Below are 9559 nucleotides of genomic sequence, written 5' to 3' on the forward strand. Positions count from 1 at the left end.
AGGCAGGGGTCAGGTCTCATGGCCTCCACCAGGAAGCACTTGTCTTAGCCGTGGGGGATATTACATTACAGCTAATTACAGGCTGTCTGTGAAGATTTTCTAATTACTTCACTTACATTGGTCTTGCTTTCCTAAGGAGGCTGTCAGCTTTTGGAAAGCATCTTGAGGACAGGGGTACACTTTTCTGGGTTTTCTACCCCATGCAGCACCCACTTCGGTACCAGCCACCCAGAGGACACCGGATAGTAGAAGTAGGCAGTAGAATGTAAGTCCCTGTGAGCATAGGCTCTGGGTCAGCCTGGTTGGTCTCAAATCCAAATTTCACTTCTTACTAGCTATGTGACCTTGAGCAAATTGTCTAACTTCTCCAAACCTGTTTCCTCATGTGCAAAATGAGGATACTGATAGGACGTACCTCATAAAGCAGTTGGAACTGTGGCTGGCACCAGGTAAACGCTCCATTCGCATTAGTCAATACTCACTTTAGTAAATATTTTTTACTTTCATTTGCCTCTGAAAGTTTGAGAGCTCCTACCTACTCGCTACTATCAGGTTAGGGGTTTGCATGTGGGGAGAGGAGCAGGGAGGCAGAGGCTGTTGCGGTTAAGGAGCCTGGGTTTTCGAGAGATCTAAATCCCAGCTTCCTTTTGTGTAGGCTGGGTGAATTTGCATAAGCCCATGTCTTTGACATAGGGCCATGTGACGAGGACTTTCAAGGCACGGCTGTCACTGCTTCTCTCTCCCACCACTCTTACCCCCAAGTGGAAAAGACCCAGGTGACCATCTGGCTTCCATATCAGACCTGGAGTCCCCCACCAAAGCCAGAAGGACTGAAAAGCTGCCCTGGCCATAGCAGGGGCTTTGAGAAATTAAAAGGGAGCCAGTTAATTAGAAAATGCTTAATTAAGAAAACGGTTCCCTAGAAGAGAGAGAAATAACTGAAAAAAACACCTTAATCAGGAAGTTTTAGGAACAAAAATCCAGTCGCGGAGTTGGCTTGTGCAGGCTTGTTGGAGACGATTGTGCGCTCCCCAAACTTCATGTTCAAGAACATCATGTTGGTAGCTTGTGTCGGGCGTCAGAATTGGCCACCCTAAAATGTGCCTCTTTGGCATGAGGATTATTTTGGGATGGTTACTTTTAAAAACTGCAGACAGGGGAGAAGCTCTGAAAAGTAAAAATTCACCCGTTGTAAAAGATATTTACATTTGTAAGGAAAATCTCCATCTGTAAATGTATCTCCCTCTGTACCAGGAAGAAGGGCAGATGACCTTATCTCTAGAAACTCTTATCAATGCAGAAAGCAGGACTTAAATCTGCATAATAACCTTACTCTTCTTTACTGTGCTTTTTTCATAATCTCCCATAACTGACTCCCCCTTACCCCCAACATCCTCCTTTGTCTTTAGCTGAAGATGGTATTTAAGATGAGAACATCCGCCATTTTGGAGAGTCGCTCAGTTTTCCTGGGTCTCTCCCATGTATACATGTTATAAAGCTTTGTTTGATTTTCTCCTGTTATTCTGTCTCATGTGAATGTAATTTGTAGCCCAGCCAGAAGGACCCAAAGGATAGAGGATTTGTCTTCCTCCCCTACACTTGAAATCATCCCAGTGGGAGTTTTTATACCACTGACATTGACAGAGGCTACAAACATGGGCCTTTTTGTCTAGGAGATCTGTTGTTGATCATTTACTATTACACAACTGCAAAAATCTAACTTGTGCTCCTAGTCAGAGGGCCCACATGTCTCTGGGTCTAGAAACTTGCAGGGGAAGCACAACCCTTGCTATGTCTCAGTTCCTTCAAAGCTGATGTCTCCAACATAATTTGCACAAAATGAGTCACTGTGGTGCATAAGGAAGATCCTACACTTGTTATTTAAATATTTTTTCCTAATCTCTAATTTTTTTCTATTCTCAGTTTTTGTTTTATAATGTATAAAATGTATTACTACAGCCCTATATCCACATACTTCATATAAATATACACATTTCGGAGGTCACTGCTCAAATTTTTTCTAACTGATGGTGTATGAAATTAAAAGGAAAAAATGTGGAGACCATTGCTTTAGGGTAAAAGAAAAGAGAATTAGTCTAAGAAATTCAGACAGGATGATTCAGAAGTAGTGAATGTGTGTGTGTGTGTGTGTGGTGACTTTAGAAGTTAGAGGTGAAGAGAAAAGTTGGAAGAGGTGGCCTCGTTGCTGTTTTAGGGGGATATGTTAATTAATATGCAAGAAGGAAGGTGGGCCACTGTGGTGATCCAGGCGTGAAAAAGGCTGCTTTCCTTGATCTGGAAGGAGAGTCCTTGCAGACGTTCTTCACAACTGCCCTGTCACCTTGAGTGCTTGTCACAGTGTAGACTGCTGCCCCACCCTCAGAGATCTGGATTCAGTAGGTCTGGGATGGGGCCTGGGAATTTGTATCTTTTCCAAGTTTTCAAGCAATGTGATGCTATTGGTCCAGGCCCACACTTTGAAAAACAGTGATTTAAAGAAGAGTTTGAAAATAAAAAGAATATTGCTGATGACAGCCTGTGAGGCCCAGAGGGCAGAATGGGAGTTTGGAGTCGGGGGAGGCAGGAAGAGTGGGGAAGTGGGTCAGATTAGAGCCTTAAAGGAAGGGAATCCAGGTGATAAGCACTGACCTAGGAGGCTTGGACTTCTGGTGCTGGGTAACATAAGCAGGAAGATAAGCCACACTAGGCATAGCCTCGTTGGCGGTGGTCTTTACTGCAGATTGTAATGGTGAGGCGGGAGGCAGTTTGGGGTAGGGCAAGGTCTTACTGAGAGCCGAATGGAGCTCTGGAGGCCACACCTCAATTCTGCCCCCTCTTTTCTCCCTGGTAGAATTCTACATGCTCTTGGCTCTTCATACCTCGGATCATGTCTCACCTCTCTTTTTGAAGTCTTTTCTCACTGCAGAAAGGTGTCTTCAATTCTGTAAGGCAAAGAGAACATGTGTCTGTTTTGAGCCAGGACCATTGTGGGGCCACAGTCTGACGCTTCCAGTGGCTCTCCAGTCACTACTTTCATTGGAGCATCCAGCCTTTATGTTTGCCACTTGACCCTTTTGACCACAGGAGCAGGCTGTGCGCAACAACCCTGTGACACTAGGCGGGGACTTCAGAATCCACGGCCCCTCTTCTATTGCGACTTTGTTCATACCTTCCGTTGAGCCACCACACCATCTGCATCCATAATATGTTTTGTTTTTCATAATATGTTTGTAAACATTCCGTAAAAGCATGCTTGAGTGTCCCATCATATTTCTGAGGTGTCACCTGGGAGCACAGGAATCTGGGTATGTGGATTAACACCATCATCGTGCTTCTGTCCAGGCATTGGTTGTATGCCATCAGTTGTTACTGCTTCCGAATCTGCCCTTATGTTATTTAGATATATCTCCTTGCTAAGCTTAGACATCCTTGCTTCATCCGCATAGCTACCTCTTTCTCCTTTTCCCGGATACGAATGACCATCCTGTAAATCCACCTTTGCTCGTCTGAACCAGTCATTCACATTTTTAGCCTATTTTATATTTTACATCATTTTTGTTTGAGTATAAAACTTCCTAACTAGGGGCTGGCCCTGTGGCCGAGTGATTAAGTTTGTGCACTCTGCTTCTGTGGTCTGGCGTTTGCCAGTTTGGATCCTGCCACACTGCTCATCAAGCCATGCTGTGGCAGCATCCTACATGGAAGAACTAGACGGACTTACAACTAGGATAGACAACTATGTGCTGGAGGTTTGGGGAGGAAAAAAAACAGAGGAAGATTGGGAACAGATGTTAACTCAGGGCCAATCTTCCTCACCAAAACCCCCCCCCCCAAAACAAAAACACAAGCCAAACTTCCTAATTAGATTGTGAAGGCCTTGAGCAAACTCTTCTTCTTCATATCAACCATAACGCCTAGCACGGCAGTTTTGCAAAGTAAGTGCTCAATATTTGTTGATTGATTGATGTGAAAAAATGTGTTAGGGCTGTGAGTTTTGTTATGACAGAGAATCAGGCAGCCTTAGTTCAGACGAGGAGCTGCCTATCCAATATGAGGATTTTGGCTAAATACTGAAAAGCTCCTTTAATTATTATGACATTTTAAATTAATTATATATTTCCAACTGTATTTTTCAGTTGTACGCATAATTATTATTATGCTGAACAGTATTTATACTTAAATGTTTAGTAGTTCATGTAAGCGACTGAAATTAGTAATGTTTTACAGCCAAACCAAATTCATTTTTAATTGTTCACTTCTCCCAGCCTTACTGTTGGCAATTCCTCAGATGCAATGTGTGCTTGAATTCTAATCACCCAGTATCATGCTCAGATGGGTTAAAAGGCAGAGCCCGGAGTTCAATCCCGCAGCAGAGAGGGGACCCCGTGTAAGGGGTCTTCCCCTGGGCTCTTTGTCCTTGTGCTCCCCATCCTGCCTGTGTATCCTGCCTGCAGCCCTCTTTCTCCCAGCTGCACTGGAACCTTTCCTTTCATTTAATTTTGACTTTTTACTATGAATTTTGAATTTACAGAGAAGTAGAAAGAAAATGAATACCCATATTCCCGTCACCTAAATTTAACCATCAACATTTTGCCACCTTTTCTTCATTACTTTTTAAGGATTTAAAAATTATAGACATGATGACATTTCACACTTAAAAACTTCAGTAGAAATCTGTAAAAATTTTTCCTATAAAACCACAATATCCTTATCATGCTGTATTGGTTTGGTAGGGCTGCATGGCAAAATGCCACAGACCGGGTGGTTTAAACAAGAGGAATTTATTTTCTCACCGTTCTGGAGGCTGGAAGTCCAAGATGAGGGTGTCAGCAGGGTTGGTCACTTCTGAGGCCTCTCTCCTGGGCTTCTGGATGGCCACCTCTCACTGTGTCCTCACGTGGTTGTCCCTCTGTCTATGTGTATCTCTCTGTGCACAAATCTCCTCTTCTTGTAAGTACACTAATCATATTGGGTTAGGGCGCACCCTGAAGACCTCATTTGAACTTCATCACCTCTTTAACGACCTTATCTCCAAGTACAGGTACATTCTGAGTTCCTGAGGATCAGGACTTCGACATATGAATCTGGGGCCCCTGGCAGGGGAGGGACACAATTCAGGACATAACACACACTAATCAAAACTATCAAAGGTTTATTAATATAATTTAATGCTTAATCTGTATTTGATTTCTAGCAATTGTCCCCAAAATGTCTTTGTCCAAACCAAGGATCAATTGAGGACCATGAATTGCATTTGGCTACGTCTCCTAAATTTATTTTAAATCTACAGTGCCATCCCTTCCCTCTTCTTTCCCATGACCTTGCCTTGTTGGAGCAATTGCTTCACATTTGGCAGTTTTCTCTGCTTTGTAGTGGGGTAATTTAACTTGTTTACCTATCTTCTGTCCTGGGTTTCCTATAAACTAGAAGTTAGGTCTCAAGGCCTGATTAGATTCAGCTTAAACATTTTAGGCAAGAATATTTCCTAGATGATACTGTACACTTCCTATGGGGTTCCATGAGAAGGCATACTGCGTCTGGTGGTTCAAATTTAAGTAATGTTTAGATTAGTCACTGGGATAAAGTGGGGACAGCTTGATTGCTCCCTTGAGCAGTTTCATTTCCTCCCATGTGACCAGCAAGCGATCTGTGGGGGCTTTAGGACGTTGGGACATCTGCTTTGCCATCACATGTCACTTAATGGTTTTCGTTTCCTTGCATGATCCTTAACTAAATCAACTATTTCATTAGGGTTTACAAGATTTATTCTATATTTATTAGCTGGAATTATTCTGTAAAGAAGGGTTTTCCCTCATCAACTGGGGCTATTTAGCTATCCTTAAATACAGTTCCAAATGGAAAGACAGGATAAATACTTTTAACTTTACCAATTTTCAGAACGAAGAGTTGCTGTAATAGCAACCTCCAACAGTGGCAAAGGAGATTTATTTTGTTTGGCATTTTCTGTTTTTGGAGTGTCACCTGTAGATTCATGGCTTTTAACGTATTCTTATAGCAATTTTTCTTTTTTACACTGTAATTGGCCCAACTTGGGCCAGTTGTGGCCCCTGCCTTGGTCTGGTCTTTTTGACATGACCGCATTAATCTTTGAGATGCCTCAGTTCCTGGGAGAATGAGATGTCCCACACTTGCCTTGTACATTCCTTGCCCCAAACCTGGAGTCAGCCATTTCTCTCAGAAGTCCTGGTTCCTCAAATGCTGAGTGGTTTTAGAAACCATAAACTGATTCTAGGGACCCTCGTTACTATTGGAATATTCTTGTTGTTTTTTTCTCTTTCAAGGAGCCAAGCATGACGATATATACATTCTTTAAATTCATGGCTAGGTATTGATAGCTCAAATTCAAATTTAACTTTACATGGTTTTACTTAATTATTTTAGTTTATACTTCTATTTTCTCTTATGCTGAAAAGCTTGGTTTCCAACAACATTAATGTAATTTGAAATTAATTCCTGATTAATTCTTACAGTGTTTCTTATTACAAATACAGGCAAATTTGTACTCATGTTTTTGTTCCTTTTGCCCTTTTCCGCAGAGGTTGCACACTACACACACTCTTTGGCGCTTTGCTTTTCAATGTAACAGTGTCTTCTGGAAATCACTCCATAGCCACACGTTGAGCTCGCCCTCATGCTTTTTGTGGTTGCCTACTTCTCCATCATGCGGAGGTACCATAGTTCATTCAGTAAGGGACTGGGTGTCGTGGTTTATTCAAGCAGGCCCCTAGTGATGGACATTTGAGTTGTTTCACTTTCTTTGCTAGTACGTATAAGGCCTCAACGAATAACTTTGCGCATATGTCATTTCATATTTGTGCAGTTATGGCCTTAAAATAGATTTCTAGGAGTGGGATTCCGGGTAAACACAGCTGTGATCTTGATAGATATTGACAAATTCTCCTCCAAAAGAGTTGTATCATTTTGTATTCCCAACAACAATATATGACAGGACTTGTTTCTCCACAGCCTCACCAACAGAGTATACTGTTAAAATTTTGATTTTTGCCAATTTGCTGGGGGAGAATGGTATCCCAGTGTGGTCTTAATACATCTCTCTCTCTGTATGACGGGGATTGGGGAACTTTCCATATGTTTAAGGAACATTTGTACTTCCTTTTTTATTCGGCTCATGTGTTTTGACCTGTTCACTGTTGTTGGTCTTTTTCTTCTCGATTTCTATGAACTCTTTATGGTAAGGAGATGATGAATCATTTGGTTGCGAAATAAGTCTCGAGTATTCTTTCTGCATTTGTCATTTGTCTTTTGACCTTTATGATTATTTTAAATGCAAAAGCCTTTTAAAAAAGTCTTTGTGTAGTCAGCTTCCTCACCAAATTATATTTATTGAGTCTAGATTTTGAGGCACAGTTAAAAAGGTTTTCTCCATTTCCAGGTTTTGAAGGAACTCATCCATGTTTTCTTTTCATATTTATACAGTTTCTTTTTTTTGGCGGCGCGGGGGGGAGATTAACCCTGAGCTAACATTTGCTGCCAATCCTCCTCTTTTTGCTGAGGAAGACTGGCCCTGAGCTAACATCTGTGCCATCTTCCTCTGCTTTATATGTGGGACTCCTGTCATAGCATGGTTTGCCAAGCAGTGCCATGTCCGCACTGGGGATCCAAACCATTGAACCCCGGGTGCACAAAGTGGAATGTGCACACTTAACCGCTGCGCCACTGGGCCGGCCCCTATACAGTTTCATTTAAAAGTATATTTGGGTAGCTGCTGATTCAATGGAGTAAAGTTTTTTTCAAATGGCTTTTGCACATTTCTTGTCAAATTTATTGCCAAGTATATTATCTTCTTTTGCTGCCATTGTAAATGGCATTCTCTTCCGAAATACCTCCTAACTGGTTAGTAATTGTATATAGGAAAACTATTTGTTTGTGTTAATTTTATATCCAAATTTTCAGAATTCTATTGTTTATGGCATTTTTCCCATTGATTCACTTGAGTTTTCCATGTATGAAGCATCAATAACTAGAGATAGCTTTATATCCTTATTTCTAATTCTTAGGCCTCTACCTGCTTCTCTTACTTAATTGAATTGGCTGATACTTCTGAGAAGTTAACTAGTGGTGGAAATAGTGAGTATCCTTGTCTTATTCTTCACCTTTGTGGGAATACCTCTAATGTTTTCCCATTAAAAGAGAGATTGGCTTTGAGGCTCATGTATGCATGTGTATAATTACGTTAAGAAAGGATTTATTGATTTTTTAAAAAATCAGTCATGGGTCTGATGACTGGATAAAGGAGATATGGTATATATAGGCAATGGAATACTAGTCAGTCATAAAAAAGGATAAAATCCTCCTATTCACAACATGGATGGACCTTGAGGGTATTATGTTAAGCGAAATAAGCCAGATAGAGAAAGACAAACTCTGTATGACTCCACTCATATGTGGCATATAAACAAACACATGGACAAAGAGAACAGATTAGTGGTTACCAGGGGAAAGGGGGATGGAGGGTGGGCATGAAGGGTGAAGTGGTGCACCTATAATATGACTGACAAACGATAATGTACAACTGAAATTTCACAAGGTTGTAAACTATCATAACCTCAATAAAAAAAACATCAGTCATGGGGATTGAATTTTCTTTTCAGCATCAAAGGAAATGACCATATGCTGTTTCTATGTAGATCTAGTACGTAATATTAATCGATTTCCCAGTATTGAATCACCCTTGTAATCCTAGAATAAATTTTGCCTGGTCATTATGTGTTTTGCTTAATACGCTATTGGGGCCTGTGTGACAATACTTTGTCTAGAATTTTTCCTCAATATTGGTAAGTAAGATCAAGATCTGATTTTCTTTTATTGTGTGCAATCTTAATCATTTTTATAACAATTTGAAATTCACTTCATAAAACTGATTTGGAAGTTCTCCTTTGTGTTCTGTGTCTGTCTATTTTAAGTGACATTGAGATGATATGCTCTTTAAAGGTTTGTTATAGTCCCACTGTGAAACCATCTAGGCCTGGCATTCTTTTTGTTGGTGGAGGGAGAGCCCTTGATGACTGAGAGCTTCTTTGAATGAATTGTTTACTTTGTGGGGGATGGAATTGGCCACCTCAAGATACATCTCTTTGGCATTATTTTGGGCTGGTTACTTTTAAAAACTGCAGACATGAGAGAAATCTGAAAAGTAGAATTTACTTACCCTTTGTTAAGAGACATTTACATTCATAAAGAAAATCTCCATCTGTAAAGGTGTCTCCCTCTCTGTACCAGGAAGAAGGGGGGAAGACCTTATCTCTAGAGACTCTTATCAATGCGGAAGGCGAGAATTTAAATCTGCATAAACTTACCCTTGTTTACTGCGCTTTTCTGGTAATCTCCCATAACTGACTCCTCCCACCCCCAACATCCTCCTTTGCCCTTAGCTGAGGAGGGTATTTAAGATGTGAACCTCCGCCATTTTGGGGAGTTGCTCAGTTTTCCTGAGCTTCTCCCATGTATACATGTTATAGAGCTTTGTCTAATTTTCTCCTGTTATTCTGTCTCATATGAATTTAATTTTTTGTCCAGC

The sequence above is a fragment of the Equus asinus genome, chromosome 5 (genome assembly GCF_041296235.1).
Source record: "Equus asinus isolate D_3611 breed Donkey chromosome 5, EquAss-T2T_v2, whole genome shotgun sequence".
Classification (NCBI taxonomy): domain Eukaryota; kingdom Metazoa; phylum Chordata; class Mammalia; order Perissodactyla; family Equidae; genus Equus; species Equus asinus.